At 43.1% G+C, this 18,465-nt stretch overlaps 1 protein-coding gene across 2 annotated transcripts in view; it reads right to left on the bottom strand.

The window, feature by feature from the left end:
- Positions 1-18,465, bottom strand: part of ZBTB7C (zinc finger and BTB domain containing 7C) — a 299,969-nt gene that overhangs the window by 271,207 nt on the left and 10,297 nt on the right. Inside the window, exon 2 of one of the 2 annotated variants that reach the window (XM_054032726.1) lies at positions 14,646-14,742. The exons of the other annotated variant lie outside the window; for it this stretch is intronic. The gene's annotated coding sequence lies outside the window, so the exon portion shown is untranslated. The remainder of the gene's footprint in view (positions 1-14,645; positions 14,743-18,465) is intronic. 2 annotated transcript variants of the gene reach the window in all.

Raw genomic sequence — 18,465 nt, 5'->3', positions numbered from 1 at the left:
CGGATTTGGGTGTGGTTTGCTCCATCTCCTAGGGCCAATCGCACCTCTCCCTGGATCACGAATATGGCAGGAGCTCACTGATGCACACTTCACCAATACCATGTGTGCTCACAGCTGCTAGTCGCTCCCCACCTCTCCGGGGTTTGACGCTCCGGCTCTTTGTTTTGGCAGCATCCTCTTGTCCTTCCTGCAAGCTCCCTGCCAGCCAGGCCACTCCCCCACACCCTGCCTTGCCACAGTTCTTGCTTATCCAGAACAAAGCATTATGAAATCTCCTAGGCCTCCTCTTTCTGACCTTTGACCTTCAGTCCCACCTTCTCCCCGTCTCAGTCCCTGAGATCTCTCAACTACCATCTGCATTTACCTGCCCGGCCTGTCCCCATAGCTCTATACCCTCCCACTTCTGCACTTCCTTCGCTCCATCTCTCCCTCCTTATCCGTCTTTCTGTATCTGCTCGTCCCCTTTTCCCTCTAGACACAACCTTGCTTCCTTCAGTCTCCTGGCATTATCCTATTCCCCACTTCCTGTCACCTCCACAATCCTAAAATGTGTGTCTGTTCCCACAGCCTCTCTTCCAGCTCTGGGTTCATTCCCCTGCAGCCTGGCTCTTGTCCTCCCTCCAGCATCCCCAGTGCCCTCTTTTTAGGTGAGGCACCAGAGCTCTTCTCTATTCTCACTGGTTCTGGTCTCGCTGTTGCGAGACCAGCAGGCTGAAGTATATTCCCATTTCCCTTGGCTTCCATAGTCATGTGTTCTCCTGATTCTGCTCTCACCTTGGTGATGGCTCCAGCAGCAGCATCACTGATGTCTGTTCCTCTTCCCCTACCTGTTGGGGACAGGGTTCTGTCCTCAGCATCCTATTCTTCTTCTGCTCTCCCTCTTCGCAGCCTCATCTGCCCCCATAGTTCCAGCTGTCACTTCTATGCAGATGATCCCCAAATTCAGCTCTCCTCTCACAGCCCCCGTCCCTCTGCCCAGCCTTGCACCCCAACTGTCTCTCAGACATCTCCCCCACGACATCTTGCTCCCACTTCAAACTCAGCCTCCTCAAAACCAAACATCATATTCTTCTTCCTAATCCTCCTTCTTTACCATCCCCCATTCTCCCCATCTCCTGTTTCTTTGATCCCACTCTTTCTTTTCCTGCCGTCTATCCAGCCTGCCATTATTTCTTCTCCTTTGTAGGGTAAAACCTCACCTTTGCCTTACTATCCCCAGTGCTATAACTCTAGTCCATTAACTTGGTCTCGCCTTTATTACCACAGCCTTCTCCCTTCTGGCCTCATTGTAACCGTGATAATAAGCAGGAGTTAGATGTGGATGTAATTTACTTATAACTCAGAGAGTCATAGGGCTGGCAAGAGAAAGAACAGAAACTCATTCCCAACTTAAGATGCACGAGCTGGAATCTCCATTGCTGTGGGATGGCATATGTTATTAAAAACAAGACCCCAGAGGAACCAAAAATAAACAACTGTTCATAGACAAATTCTGAGCATCTCCGGCTTCATCATAAAGGCAATTCAAAAGGGCTCAAAAGAGATTAAACAAGGAGATAAATTTTAGAGCATGAGAACGACATGACAATGAATATCGTGGGCCAAATTCATCACCGGTGCGATTCCACCAAGACTTACACCAGGGAGGGGTTGTGCCCTATATGTGAGTTTCAAAAAACAACTTCTGTGATTCTTTGGTCTGAAAGTTTAAATACAGGAAATGTCACTTGCTTCCTCTAGACAGTGGGAGTCATGGGCACTGAAACTAGCGCTGATGTCAGGCACTTCTGGGCCTTCGCCACAGACATCGCTCGGCTGTGTGGTTCCCCCTCCCCCACCTCTTTCACATCAAACAAGAGAGGTGCCTTCCTTTTTTTTTTAAAGCACTCTACAGATTATTTCTGTTTTACAAACACTAACAAACAAAAGCTGATTGTGGCAGAGAATCTCAAGAAACACATTTGGTTTTTTTTTAAATTAGTCAATTAAAAAAAAATGCCAAGTCAGACAATCCTGACTAGGTTCTTCATTTACTAATGGGATTTGAGAGTGGGAAACAAAGATGATGATGCTGAACGGCCTGAACAAAGTGAAACGGTTTTAACCCAAAAAGGGAGCATGAGCAGCACGGCTTGGTCCTATATTCCCCACACTTCATCTCAAAATCTCCTGGTTAAAAAAACTCAGTTGTCAGCATATACAGATTAATAAATTACAAAAGCAGAAGAGACTGTTGTGATCATCTAGTCTGACCCCCTGTTCAATTAGCGCACATCTTTTAGGAAAACATACAATCTTGACTTGATCCAGATTCATTCTAGAGTCTGTGCAGGTGTGCAAGGCCCACGGCAGAGAGTGGGTGCTGAGATGCAAAGGGCCAACAGCTCCAATTTCTGGGGTGACTGGCAGGGGTAGGACCCCTGCTAAAATAGCTGGAGATGCCCCCAATCAGTGCATCCTTGCTGCAGCCCACCACCAGCGGGGCTCCTATGGAGTGGAACATAAAGCTGCCCTTGCTCAGTGTGACCCTTCAAGGAAGAACAGCAGTGAAAACACCCCTGGCCTTCCCTGGGAGTGAATCACATTAGGTCATAGCGACCTTGAGTGGAAGGTGCACCTCGCACTCGCAGAGATTAATGGTGCCCTTATCAAAGGGCCTGATCCTTTAGCTCCTGCTCTCATGAGTCATCGCGTACAAATCAATAGGACTATGCACGTGAATGAGGGCTACAGGACTAGGTACCTACCCGGTATTGCAGTGACGCTCCATGAGTGACTCTCACGTGTAAAGAGCCCTTTGGTTGCTCCTAAGGGCGTATGACTAAGTGCTAGCTATAGCCGTCACTCTGTCTGCACAGCTCCCCTCCCCAAGCACACGCACGTGGCAACACTCAGACCCGGGACTTGAAATCTTTCCAGAGAATTAACCAAGCAAAGCAAAAATAGCCCCCTGTCTTCAGTCTATTTATGAGCTTGAATTAGATACAACTTCCTGTAAAACAGAAATCATGTCAGATCCCCCACATCCACTCACTTGCTCTGTTCCGCGACAGCACAGGTCTTGCTCTGCACACCGCACAGCTGGGTGTCTGCTGAGCCAGGCCTTCAGCTGGGGTCAATAAAGGTAGCTCCAGTGAAGTCTGTGGAATGGCAGAGGGGGACCCAGTGGAGGCTCCAGGCCCTTCAGTCCTGGAACAGGCCTTGCTGGTCTTCTGCCTATACACAAAAAGCAGCCAAGCCCTGCTATTTCCTGAACTGACTGAGGCCCTCGCTGTGTAAGCTGCAAATGGAATCAAGATCTGCACCAAGCATCTATTTATCTATGGTCCTCATTATTGTAGCATCTGAGCACTTCACAATCTTTAGTGTATTTATTCTCCCTTCCTCCCTGGGAGGCAGGTGAGCGCTATTATCCGCATTTTACACATGGAACCCTGAGGCACAGAGACACTATGGGTAAAATTTTCAAACGCAGCGTACGAACCTACACTTAAAACTCAGCCGCACCGCTGTAGCACTTCAGTGAAGACACAACTACACCGACAGGAGATTCTTCACACCCCCGTGCAACGGAGTTATACCGATGTAAGTTTATAATGTAGACCTGGCCTAAGCCCCACTGAGTTTTCACACTAATTAGGCAGGGCTGCTCCTCATTGTCTTCCCTAGGAAAAAAGGTGTGTCCTTAACACAAGTTAAGATGTTAACATGAGGTAAAAGGTAAACCCCAGGCTTCCCCCACAGCATTTGCCTCAACCTGCTAAGGTGTCTCTTGTCTCTAGTAGGATTTTACCTCATGTTAGTTAACAGCACACCTTTCTTCTTAGGGAAGAGGCGCCCCTGGGATTGCAAGTGGTGGGGACAGGGACAACTGCTCTTTGTGGAAGTGTAAGCAGGCATTAAACAGGCTAGCCACTCCCTGCCATCTCTAAGACGACAGGGGAAATAGGAATAGCCATCCTGGATCAGAGTGCCAGCCCACCTAGTCTGGTGTCCTGTCCCCAGTGGCACCAGATGTCTCAAAGGAAGATGAAAGAACTCTTGTAATCAGCAATTATGGAATAACATGCCCACGGGTGAAGTTCCTTCCTAAACCACTCAGTGAGTGGTCTGCTCATGCCCTGAAGCATGAGGGTTTATATCCTCTCCAAACCTCTCCACAAATTCCCTGCTGCATGGCTACCAAAGCCATATGTCTGTCACAGCAGCACCTGGTGGCATATCCCTCCCTCCTGTGGGTGCTTTGCTCCCTCAATTTAAACAAAACAGTCACTCACAAAGACACAGAATTTGTGGCCACTGGCACTCCAGTAAAATGCTATCAGCTCAAAGGCGTGTGCAGGTAATGCTATCCAGGTAAAACACAAAAATGCCATTGCATGGCTCAGAGACAGATATCACTACTGTATTACTGCTTTTCTCAGTCACCTATCTACACTTGTTTGTCAGTACAGTAGAACCTCAGAGTTACAAACACCACAGTTATGAACTGACCAGTCAACCACACACCTCATTTGGAACCAGTAGTATGCAATCAAGCAACAGCAGAGACAAAAAAAAAAAAAAAAAAGCAAAAACAGTACTGTATTTAACGTAAACTATTAAAAAAAAATAAAGGGCAAGTTTAAAAAAAGATTTGGCACGATAAGGAAACTGTTTCTGTGCTTGTTTCATTTAAATTACGATGGCTAAAGACAGCATTTTTCTTCTGCATAGTAAAGTTTCAAAGCTGTATTAAGTCAATGTCCAGTTGTAAACCTTTGAAAAAAACATCATAATGTTTTGTTCAGTTACGAACGACGTCCATTCCCAAGGGGTTTGTAACTCTGAGGTTCTACTGTATCAAAGTCATGTAGGAAACATACAGTTAAAGCCACCTACTCTACGTAGTTTAAGAAACCAGACTGGTTCACGTGGATCTGCAAAATTTGTAGTTTTATGGGCCAGATCCACAAAGGGATTTAGCGCCTAAGTCCTAGTTTTAGGTACTGCTTCGATCCACGAAACCCCATACGGCTGCCTCCTAACCCTGTGGGTGTCTAAACTCACTCAGCGTCCATGTTTTGGGTGTAAAAATCCCCTAGGTGCTCAAGTTTCTGCTACTGAGAACGTGTACTGAGGCCTCAGGCAGACAGCATCTCAGCTCCTAGGCAATCATCAAACAAGGGATAAACAGCCATCGCCCCATCTATCTTGCCTCCATGGCCTGATCAGATAGGCATGCTCTCAGCACTGCAATGCCTGAGTCCCTTGTGGATCCGGACCATTATTATTTGTATTGCATTAGCACTAGGAGCCCCAGTCATAGACCAGGAACCCATTGTGCCAGGTGCTGTACAAACACAGCACAAGATGGTCCCTCCCCCAAAGAGCTTACAATCTAAGGTGGATACAGATAGGCAGATGGGAGAACACAAGAAAACAATGAGACCAAACTGGTCAGCATGGTAGGCAGCAGTCACAGTTTCACCACGGATACTGTGCCATTAATTTATAAATATATATTCCATGTATCCGGGGGGGTTATCCAGGGGATAGATCACAGATCCATGTGATAAGTACATTTATTATGCCCCTTTGACAAATCATTTGCACTCTGACCACTAACTCATCTCCCCCCAGAATTTATTCTAACATTCATAATCTTTAAGCCACTTCAAAACAACTATTAATTTTGTTAAAGAAAACAGAATCCTGCCAAAAAATGTTTCCTAATTTCCTCCAAATACGGACTTTTCTCTTACAAAATTACATCGGCCCCTAAAGGACAGGACGGACAACAGTAAGTTTTGCCCCTAGAATAGTTTCAATTTGCCAACTTTTAAACATGTGAAGATTAAAAAAAAGTTGAGGATTTTGCCTTTCCACTGGGATACTAGCTTCCAGCCCTAGCAGGTTCCGAGATACCTAACCCTAAAAACCACAACATCATTATATATAGAAAAGCTATTTTAGGTAATTTTCAGTGGTGTCCAAAATGTATAATTTCCCTTTCCATCCAAGCCCTGTATGGTTGGACTCACAGTTCTACAGAGACTTTTGGCTTTCCCAATGGAAATTGTACCAATAAGACATCCAAACACACGGACGAGTTTCTAAAATGATCTCTGTAAAATAAGTGGCACACACATAATGCGTAATGGTGCAGCATTGGCAGAAAAGTTTTGTTGGCACTGTTTGGGATAACCTGCACAATTCAACCGTGGCCCTGTCAAAACATCACTGATGAGCACTATACAATCCATTATTCCACACAAATGTAGGTATATTAGGTAAATAGAGGGTGGGAAATATTTTAAAGCTCTTTAAAGCAGCCCTGACTCCTACAAAGGAAAAGCCTCAAGATGCGATGAATTGAAAGTCAACACAGAGAATTATAGTTTACACCTGGTGTCAAGCTCTGGAGCATGAATCAATAATAACAGTTCTGGGTAACATAAGAAGTAAATCCTATATAAATGCTCCTCCTTTGGTCAAACAAAGAGGCCAAGGATGAAGCATGCATGACCTATGCAGTTTCCTATGCTTATTCTGAGCACAAATTAAAAGTGCTATTGTCCACTTAACAAAACAGACTAAGAGGAGCCTCTTCTGTTATCGCTCCAGACTCCCTTTTACATATTGCAGTACAAGATAACCTGCATTCCCTAAATAATGAGAAACATTTGGGGATCTCTCATGGGTGTCACAGTTCTCCACATGGGTCATCATTTATATATGAGTTTCTGCATGGGGAGGAAGTGCATGGCTATGCTGATCCTATGGAGAAATGGGCTCATTTTCATCCCTTTGTATTTTAATAGGTCAACACTTTTCAGTCTTCAGGAAAACCAATTTTTCCTCATTTATGACTACTGCTGATATCACATATGTTTGTATTTGCAGAACAGATTGTGCAATGCATGTGCAGAATGAATGCAAATGGCACTTAAGCTGCATATAAAGTTACTATGAATGGGTATGCAGTTGGCCAATTAGAAGCATTTTTGCAAGCGTGCATTTTTTAAAATTCAACCCTATGACTCTCAAGGAAATATTCTTTTTATTAAGATAAATTATCTGAGTGGTTTGATTAAGGAACTATTCCTAGGTTCTGTTCCCAGCCTTGCCACTGATGACAAGCACTTTGTGACCTTGGGTAAGTCCCTTAACCTCTCCATGCCTTGGTTTCCATTTGCGAGACGGGTATGACATATTTGTCTGTTTCATAGGGGTATTAATCAATTTGTAGATTTCTAGAATTTTAGGCCACAACGCACTATTTGATCACCTACCCTGACCACCTGCGTAACACAGGCCAGAGAACTTCACCCAGTGAGTCCTGCATCAAGCCCATATCTTGTGACTGAGTTTGCATATCTTTCTAAAAAAATATACAGCTATCTCGATTTAAGAGATCAAGTGATGAAGAATCCACAACATCCCACGGTAAATTGTTCCAGCAGACTTAACAGATGTTTGGGAAGAGTTTAGAAACACTCAGTTGAACGGTATTATAGAAATGCAAAGTCTTATTGCTACTTGTTTATAGTGTGTGTATTTTGTGTGCTCAGTCAGTGTCAGAAATAGACATCTCCATTGGCTTTGGCAGCAACCTTATTCTCACTTGCTCCCTCTCTAGGCCTGATTCTACAGCCCTTAGTCAGAAAAAACTCCCCAAAGACTCCATTTGAGGCAAGGACTGCCAGACTGGGGCATGCTACTCTTCACTATCTGAATTGGAGGGTGACAAATTGCACCAAGCCAGAGGCTGAGGTGGGATCTTTAGATGCACGGAAGGAGCACAAGTGCCACTGAAATTCAGGGGGAGAGGTGTGGCCCTGTTGCATTCTTCCCACTAGATCTCAGACCTTCTTGAGGCCCTTCCAAGGCTTGGGGATCCGTGCCTCATGGGGAGTATGGGTAAGAGGTATGAATCAACTGTTTTTTTGTGGTACGCTTATCTCAGGTGTGGACAGATCCAGGTTGAAATTGGCCTACTAGTTACTGCTCCCCCGATGTGGCTCAGGGAGCAGGGAAGAGCTAAGGGGAGCTGTGCAGAGGTGGATGTTTCTCTCCTTGTAAGGCGCTCTAAGTTCCATCCAGATCTCAGGACATCGGTAAGTTTAGGCAGACGAACTGCCTGCCATTTCCAAAGCCCCATGAGGGAAAACCCTGCAGAGATGTAACATGTGGCCCAAGATTATCTAGTGACTCCTGTAGAGGGAAGTCCTCTAGCTGGCCTGGATGTGTGATAAGTCACCTCCGCTTGCTACGCAGGCTCTCTGCACTCCCGGGGCAGTGTTCCTCAAAGGCAGCTGGAATCCAGCGTGGGCCATTTTTCTATTTTTGAGAAGTATGGGGTGGGGGAGGGGAAGTAAGAGTAACATATAATGACTAAGTCCCATCAACAGCAATGGGGTTGCCAGGCAACCAGAGGCAAAGGCGAGAGACAAAAGGGAAGAGGGCCAAAATCACAGCGACAGTTTGAGGTGGGTGAGAAGAGGTTTATTACTGAATGAAATTAACCCCGTGTGCTGTTGGAAAAAAAAAAAAAGAAAAAAGCCGCGATCACGATCGCGATCTGTGGCGGCAATTCGGCAGGAGGGCCTTCGCTCCGAGCGGGAGCGAGGGACCGTCCGCCGAATTGCTGCCGAAAAGCAGGATGTGCCACCCCTCTCCGGAGCGGCCACCCCAAGCACCTGCTTGCCAGGCTGGTGCCTGGAGCCGGCCCTGGGGGCTGGGGTGAGAAAGCGCCTGAAAATGCCCAGGTGTGGTGGAAATAGCAATGGATTTCTATTCCACTGTGGCCCCTGAACTGCTCTCCGCAGGAGCGGAGTGGTATTCCTACATCTGGGGAACAGACCAGGGGCTCAGCCTGCTAAATCTCTGGATCCACCAAGATCTGCACGGGGGGGATCTACCAAGATTAGGCCTACCCCTGGAGAAGCCCATTGCCTCTGCAGAGCTGTCCGACACATTGGCTCTCTAAGGCTCCTGGCCTCAGGGACTCTGGAGGGGGGTTAATAATGCAGAGGGGAAAGCTGCAACAGTGACTGCAGACTGCTGTTTTGCCCCAAAAGTTTGAGGGGAAAGGGAAGATGCCAACCCTGCCCCACCCAACCTACAGATCTCAGGTTCCGGGGTGGCCCTGCTGGAGGGGCGCTCTCTGGAAAGGAGGGGTCGTGTTGAACATCCAGTTCTCCCCAGTTTTACACCTCCCCCAGGGAGCATCATGATATTAGGCTCCCTGCTTCTCATGGGAACTTGACCTGGGAAGGCAAATTAATGAATTTCAACCTAAATCATCCTCATTTAAAACAGCACAAACCTGAAAAGCAAACGGTGTGTGCAACAAACGTGAGCTCCATCTGCCCCTAACCGGAGACTGTTACGGGGTGAGCGTCAGACGGTTAATAGAAGTATAATTTCCTGATATTTCTACCAACAATTCCTCACCCTCCACCCCCACCTCGTCCCTTTTATCTGGTGTCCACGGGCAGGACAATGGGCAGCAAGAATGGAAAGTTACAGCAAATTTCCCCTTGAGTGCTATGCCAATTCTTGCCAAAAAACACAACAAAGGAAACTAGCTCAGGACTGGAAGGTTACTTTAACTTCCTCCTCTGCCTTTTTTTTTTTTTTTTTTTTAAGTTTGCTTTTGCCTTTGGGCCACAACTCCCAGGAACAAATCTTTCATCCAAACTGCCTGGTAATATCCAAGGAAAGCTTTGTCTTGATGTATGGTCTGGCTATCCTGGTCACATTCTGTGGTTGCCCATCGAACAGGGTGCACAAGGGAAGGAAGTCATACCGCAGTGATACCGCATCGTCCTCTGCACAAACTCTATGCATTATTTTAAAATCGGAGATGCCCCCCAAACCAAACAAACCTCAGTTCAGCTTGGTTACGGGATGAAAATCAGTAATGCAAACATTGTTTAAGGTTCCATCTAGTTTCACAGCAATGCGTCCACTGGAAGTGGGGGTGATGTGATAAATAACATTATCATCATGCAAAAAGAAGAACAGGAGTACTTGTGGCACCTTAGAGACTAACAAATTTATTAGAGCGAAGTGGGCTGTAGTCCACGAAAGCTTATGCTCTGATAAATTTGTTAGTCTCTAAGGTGCCACAAGTACTCCTGTTCTTCTTTTTGCGGATACAGACTAACACGGCTGTTACTCTGAAACTTGTCATTATCATCATGTTAACTGCTGTGGGCTTGGCCTTAGGAAATAAAGCGGCTCAATATCATCAATTATGAGATAACATAATACCCACTTCCTTCAGGCTTTAGACACACTAAATTTGTTGCGCTGTTCTGGTTGCAAGGGGTTAAACTCCTTAGTTAGCAAAAATCATTATGTGCCCATCTGAAGAAGCAGCTGGTAGCTAAGCCGTTTCTGCTGTGCTCCAGTGACCAGATTTTCAGAAGAGCTCAGCTCCCTTTTAGGCACTGCTGTAAGTGGGCCAGATTGTCGAAAGAGATCGGGATGTTGGGTGCACAGCTGTTTAGAAAACTGGGCAGAAATGTTGCAAAGTGGCTGAGCGCTTTGGGAAAATCTGGCTCCAACCGTGATTGCTAAACCCTTGAAAATCTAACTCCAAAAGCCCAGTTCCCACTGTTGCAGGCACAGTTTTTGATCCCACAAATACTTGCATCCACAATAAATTGTCAGTGCAAACGACAGCATTAATGGGCTAGATCCTCAGCTGGTGTATAGCAGCATAGCTCTGCTGAAGTTAATGGAGCTACACCAATTTACACCAGCTGAGGATCTGGCCCTATGTTTCACAACCCGATTGCACCCTGAAATCAAGTAACTATGGCCACACTCCTGAGAGTGATCTTGGTGGGCCTTTGCGTAGGGACATGGAGTCTGCCCAGGCAGATCAGATGGCAGGATTTGGGCCTAAATGCGTAAAATGCTGTCATTTGCAGCCACAGTTACAACTGTGTGGATCTTACTAAAATAACAAAATAATAGACCATTCAAATGCAGTGCCTTTGTCGGTGGCCCTTGCTCAAACTCCCGCCTAGATGAACGGAGGTTTTCCACAACCAGAGACTATAGGATCAGGTATTTACAGTGAACAAGGGGGCTTTGAGGAAACTCCACACAGAATGCAAGAGGGGATGGAGCTGTTGCTTGATTTTAAAGCTGAGCCGTTCATGAGGTTAGAAAACTTATAACACCCCCTCCTCCCCAACCCTCTGTTTCCCACAAACTGATACAAATGGAAGATCTTCTGCAGAGATGTGGAGTTCGTTTTTCTTCCTTTTCTTTTGCTTTTGATCATCTGTCAGTAGTAGAGTAAACAAATAGGTATTTTACTAGGAAAGACAGACATTTCCACCTGGGTCTCTCTTACCAAACAAGCCAAGATTACTCCAAGAAAATGGAATTAAATTCTCTCAGACTGGGGCTCAAGCAGCACATTTCCCCCAGCTTTTATTATTGTTATTAGCAATATTACTAGGGCTGTCAAGCCATTAAAAATTAATCATGATTAATCATGTGATTAAAAAAAATGAATTGCAATTAATCGCGCTGTTAAACAAATTAATCGAAATTTAAAAAATTATTAAAAAACAATAGCATATCATTATTTTAAATATTTTTGGATATTTACTACATTTTCAAATATATTAATTTCAATTACAACACAGAATACGATGTGTACAGCGCTCACTTTATATTTATTTTTTATTACAAATATTTGCACTGAAAAAAACAAAATTATTTTTCAATTCACCTAATACAAGTACTGTAGTGCAATCTGTTTATCATGAAAGTTGAACTTACAAATGTAGAATTATGTACAAAAAAACTGCATTAAAAATAAACCTATGTAAAACTTTAGAGCCTACAAGTCCACTCAGTCCTATTTCTTGGTCAGCCAAACACTCAGACAAACAAGGTTGGTTACAATTTGCAGAAGACAAGGCTGCCTGCTCCTTGTTTACAATATCACCTGTAAGTGAGAACAGGCGTTTGCATGGCAACGTTGTAGCTGGCATTGCAAGATATTTAAGTGCCAGATGAACTAAAGATTCATATGTCCCTTCATGCTTCAACCACCATTCTAGAGGACATGCTTCCTTGCTAATGACGGGTTGTGCTCGATAACGATCCAAAGCAGTGCGGACTGACGCATGTTCATTTTCATCATCTGAGTCAAATGCCACCAGCAGAAGGTTGATTTTCCTTTTTGGTGGTTTGGATTCTGGAGTTTCCGCATCAGAGTGTTGCTCTTTTAAGACTTCTGAAAGCATGCTCCATACCTCATCCCTCTCAGATTTTGGATGGCACTTCAGATTCTTAAACCTTGGGTTGACAGCTGTAGCTATTTTTAGAAATCTCACATCAGTACCTTCTTTGCCTTTTGTCAAATCTGCTGTGAAATTGTTCTTAAAACAAACATATGCTGGATCATCATCCGAGCCTGCTATAACATGAAATATATGCAGAATGTGAGGAAAACAGAGCAGGAGACATACAATTCTCCCCCCAAATTTAATTGATGCATTTTTTTTAAATGAGCATCATCAGCATGGAAGCATGTTCTCTGGAATGGTGGCCGAAGCATAAAGGAATATACGAATGTTTAGCATATCTGGCATGTAAATACCTTACAATGCCAGCTACAAAAGTGCCATGCAAACGCCTGTTCTCACTTTCAAGTGACAGTATCTCCCATCAATGTAAACTAACTTGTTTGTCTTAGCATTTGGCAGAATAAGAAGTAGGACTGAGTGGACTTGTAGGCTCTAAAGTTTTTACACTGTTTTGTTTTTGAGTGGTTATGTAACCAACACTTTCACGATAAAGAGACTGCACTTCAATATCTGTAGGAGGTGAAAAATATTATTTCTTTTATTATTTTTACAGTGCATATATTTGTAATCAAAAATAATAATATAAAGAGAGCACTGTGCACTTTGTATTCTGCGTCGTCATTGAAATCAATATTGAAAATGTAAAAAAAATCCAAAATATTTAATAAATTTCAATTGGTATTCTATTATTATAAGTGCAATTAATCACAATTATTTTTTTTAATGACAATTAATTTTTTTTAGTTAATCGTGTGAGTTAACTGCGATTAATTGACAGACCTAAATATAACTCTTGGTTATTTTAGACTGCTTTAAGTGTGGATTTGAGTTTTGGGTTTTTTGTTTTGTTTTGTTTTCTTATTATAAGAACCCTAGAAGAATTGGAGAGGCTTAATATAGTTGCCGTTGAAAATCTGGAAGAGAATCTAGATGCTTCTTCATTAGATGAATCCTTTAAAGATTTTTATTTGCTAGATTATGCATAATCTGTGGGATAGAAATGAAGCAACTCTGGAGAGTATTGATTTTACATGTGATCTCTCTCCTCTGATGGCCTAAATAGTTTGTTAGCTTTGATTCTCAAGGAGACTGCATTCCTGATCATTTTTGCTCATGCTTTTTTATGATTTACACAGCACCCAAAATCTGGTCGCAGTTTTTTATATGATCTGATACAAGGTCCACTGATTTCAATGGGTTTTGGAACCACCCCATACACACGACCCCAAAGGTCCTCCAATTAAAAGACATGATTCTAGAATCAATGGGACATGGAAGTGAAATCATTTATATGCACACAGTATGTGTTTGCAAGATTGGGCTATAATATGAGACAGAAAACATCAAAGTTAGCTGAATGATGGCAATAGTGAAAGAGAGGACCTAGGTAATACAAAGACATGAAACTTCTAAACAAAGACGGTTAATATACTATCTTTATTAGGCATGGGCATTTTTATTTTGTTTTTTTTTCCTTTTTAAAAGCCTATGAAATTACATACAAAAACTCCATTAATGCAATGTTATACACACATGCACTTATATATTATACACACACACACACACACACAAATGCAAAAATCTGCAAATGCAATATTAAAATTGCACAGTTAACAACACAAAAAAAATCAAGATTATCTTGGCTTTTTCCTTTTGTTAAATGTGTAGCTTAATATATTGAAGTTATGTCATAAAATGTATTACTTATAAAATACAGAAGATATGCAATTTGATCAAGTTAATGTTGTTATTGGAACCTTAATTTTTGATATTTCTTTACTATTTTGTGATTTTAAATTTGCAACTTTAATATTGAATTTACAATATTTTGCACATACCTGTATGCTCGAGTGTAGGTGCGTGTGTGTATAAATGTACATAACCGCATTTACAATATACATTATGATTTATCAAATGTAGGTTATGAATGTGTATCATTAACAGTGTGCATTTACATGCATCTTATGGACCCAAATTTTGAAATATGGTAGTTCAAAAAAAAAAAAAAACTCTAAAGAAATGAAGTTACTAGTTAATTTTCATTCCATTTTCATTCCTCATTTTAAGTTCCATCTCTCAGCTGCCTACTTTTCAATACATTCAGCAAGAAGGGTTTGCCTGCCTGAAGTTTCATGTAAAAGTTTTTAAAAAAACAAAGATATGTTTAAGTTACAAGACAGCAGCAAAGTCCATGACACTCATTTAAGTTCTGTTCACTAGTCATCACTGATCAGAGTCAATTCACATGAGAAAGATTAGCAGGATGTATGTAGTCCTTTGACTTTTGCATTTATACAACTTTAAAATGACCCCCCCACTCACCTTTTTTGGGGGGGGAGGGGGAGATCTGATAGCCGATTGAGGCCTCCTCTATCAAATTTCAGCCTGGAGAGAAATTTTGCCATCAGGTTCTGAACATCTGAAAATAGAGATTTATAATGGAAATGCTGACAGATTTCAACGACAGCACTGCAGGCAGACAGCACTGCAGTAATAATGCCAGCTACAAATCCCTACTGAGCAACTTAAGTGACTATCATCAGTCATGTTTCTCTTCTCCTCTATTTCATTGACAATCAGCATGCTTAAAAGTGACAATGAATACCCAGAATGTTTTCCTTCATATCCTTCTTCATGTCACAGAGATTGACTTCTGGAAGCCAAGAGAGGAAATTTAATTCTTAAACTGTAAACAGTTGCAGACTTTCGTGTCTCAGGCCCTTTGGGACTCTAACCTCAAGCCCATTTATGGTCTACTTGAGGTCACTGTGTTCCTGCCCACCCTTTTTTATTTTTACCTTGGGGTTTTCATTTTAATCTTGTGTTTATCATAAAGCCAGCCCATGTAAAAAAAATACAATGAAAAACAAAAAGCAAACAGTCTTCTCTTTGCCTGCCCTTTTGATCAGGTTGCTTTATAAGAGTCCATTTACAGCTGTTTTAACCTTCTGTATAAGAGCATGCAACTGGACCACATGGTCCCCATTAATACCATCAAGTCTGTCTCTTTCTTTATGAGGCTGTTATAAACATTATGGGGAGAATAAGTACTTACTTGTGTGATTACTCAGTAGCTTGTATTTGAAAGCAGGACATAGTAATTTGGATTTATATAGCAAGAGATCCCAAACCACTCTATGAATGGTTTATGGAACAAGAATCCCTCCACCCAATATTCCTGCAGCTGCTTCTGGAGTGGCACGCAGCTAGTGTTTAACACTAGAAGTTATGCATTCACACATGGCCCTATCCCCTTCCTCCACACCCAAGCACAACTGTAAAATAAAAATTAATACAGTAGGCTAGAAAATACTACAGTCAAATAGCCACAAAAAAAGGAAATACAAATTTGAGGGTGAAAAATTTCACACCCTATGCGATATAATTAATCCAACTCACACCCCAGTACAGACACCATTAGAATTTTTCCGTCAACCTAACTACCGCCTCTCAGAGAGGTGGATTTACTACAGCGATGGAAGAACCCCCTTCTGTCACTGTGTAAGTGTCTACACTACAGTGCTACAGTGGCCCAGCTGCAGTGCAGACGCTATAGTGTTTCTAGTCAAGACTTGCCCTAAGTAAACTGGGCATTAAAAACAATTCCTCCTCCCTGTACATATGTTAAACCGGCTGCTAAGGACTGTTGCAAATTGCACAGTTGTCCCTTTTACAAGAAGACAGATCAGACCTACTATGGAGACTGAAAGAGTTGTGACTGCACCAGATTGCAGAAGCTAAGCAGAGGTAAATCAGGTATGCACTATATGGGGAAAACCCAAGATCTGCAGGAAGTGGTGATGGCAGTTCAGAAGGCAGCACTTTGCCCTGTGAGTCAGTACCAAATGATAATATGTCACACTTTATATGGCAGCATGCCACTCAGGATCCCAAAGACCCAACGCCCCTGCAGGGATCACTCCGCTGCAGAAGGTGAAAATTTTCAGGTGATCCATAATATCAACGTCATGCCCATCGGCAGACAATATAGATCCTGTGACACTTATCACAGGAGCTGGGTATTAGCAGTAGTAGCCTGGTCAAATTCCAATCTGCTTAATTACATTGGTTGAACTACATTCTTCCTACCATTTCAGGCGGATGCAGTGTTCTATACTCTAGGTCCTACACTGTTGTGTTAGGTAGCTGCTGCCCTCCACCCCAGAGATGGCTACATTTCAGTGCTGGCAGCAGCATTTCATGCCTACGTGAACACTGTGGCATCGTTTCTGATGAAAGGCCCTCTGTAAATGTAAGATCTTCAACCCCTTGCTCTTTTGAATGCTACTTTATTAATATTTATTTGCATTACAGTAGCTCCTTGAGGTGCCGATCAAGATTGAGGCCACGTTGTGTTAGGCACGATCCCCACAGATAGTAAGAGACAGTCCCTGCTCTGAAGAGCTTACAATGTAATTAGAGAAGACAGAAAAAGTAAGTATGATTATCTCTGTTTTACAGATGGAGAATTGAGCCCAGAGAAAAGAGGACTTGCCCAATGTCACGTAAGAAGGCTATGGCACAGCCAGAAACTGAACCAAGAGCTCCTGAGTACCAGTCCAATACATTAACCATAAGACTGTCCTTCCACGTGACTGGCATGGAGTCCATATTTCAGGTAGAGAGACGAGGGAGTCAGAATGCCCCCAAATCCTGTCCTATTGGGATGTCTGTACTGTGTTATTGCATCCACACATTAATCTATGTTATGAAAGCAACAGCATTAGGATACGAGCCTGAGTCCATCCCTCTGCAAGGTGCTCTGCGAACCCAGTCACTGAAAAAGAGGCTCTCCAGCTATGTACTCGTTAGGATAATTGCTCTCTGCACACTACAGAATCTCTCCCCAACATCCTGCATATTACCAACATTGGCCAAATCCCCTCCCGCACTCTTCCCCTGGTTTGGTTTTAGTCTGTGTGGATGGGCAGATCATACGTCATCAGCCCATGCAGTATTCTGAACATCAAAGAGTTAAACACTGGAAAGCGATTCTCCTACTTGAAGGTAAGAAGCAGCAGCTGGTTCCTTACATCTCTGGGCCTAGTCCTGCCAGGTGCTGAGCATCCTGCACTCCATTTAGCTTCCCTTATACAGTTTTTCTTTGACAAAAACCTTAGGGCCCAATCCTGCTCCCTGGGAGTTTTCTCATCAACGTCAACAGGAGCAGTGCCCGAACTCCAAACCTCCCCCGTCCGACTGAGTTGCTCATTTCATCTTGCTCTTTGAAGCCTTCCTTTGTAACCCAGGTCCTTTGTAGCCACTCCCTCGGGATCCAGCAGAGGAAGCGAGCAGCCTTAGTAGGGTGACCAGATGTCCCGATTTTATTGGGACAGTCCCATTTTTTGGGTCTTTTCCTTATATAGGCTCCTATTACCCCCCACCCCCGTCCTGATTTTTCACATTTGTTGTCTGGTCACCCTACTTATGGGTAGGCTATTTCCCCCAAACACTATTTCCTACAAAAATGCAAACTTTTGCTCTGTAAGGCAAGAGCTCTTTGTTAAATAAACCTTGGGCATCTCCCTCGAAAAAGCACAAGAGATAAACTAAACTCTGATTAATTTGATGAGTTGAAACAAGTTAAAAGAACAGCTAGTGTTGTTTCTTAAAGTGTGTCACTAGAGGATTAAAAAAAAAAGCAACCAAATCTCTTTTCTCCACAGTGCAGTAAAATGACTGGCACTCAACTTCCAGAGCTTAAAATATATTTGATGGCACGCCCTTCTCTCTAAACACACCTGCCACTTTTTTCCCCCCCTTTCTCTCCACATCCTCTCTGGACTTGCCAAGCTTCATTCATTACAGAACTGAAATATTTCCTTTTATATTCTAATACTTCCTGGATGGAGCCTCCCCCTTTTTATAGCCAGAGCCTATAAAAGTCTATCCAGGAGGGGGAGGGGAAAGGAAACCCCAGAGCTTTTCAAACACAATGAAAACTTATCTCATTTGAAAAACAAACAAACAATGTACCTAAAATAATAGCTTACGAGAATCTTGCCTGGAGAAAATGGTATAAGTGTGGGGTTGTTCTTCGTCCGTGCTTATGGGAGAGGAGAACAGAAACTCCTCACTCAAGCCGGGTCTACATTAAAGTATTACATGGGCATAGCAATGTCAATGGGGGTGCAAAAAATCC

This window comes from Malaclemys terrapin, chromosome 6, assembly GCF_027887155.1.
Source record: "Malaclemys terrapin pileata isolate rMalTer1 chromosome 6, rMalTer1.hap1, whole genome shotgun sequence".
NCBI classification, from domain to species: Eukaryota; Metazoa; Chordata; order Testudines; family Emydidae; genus Malaclemys; species Malaclemys terrapin.
The sequence above is the reverse complement of the archived record's forward strand: the minus strand, read 5'-3'. Positions and strand labels throughout refer to the sequence as shown.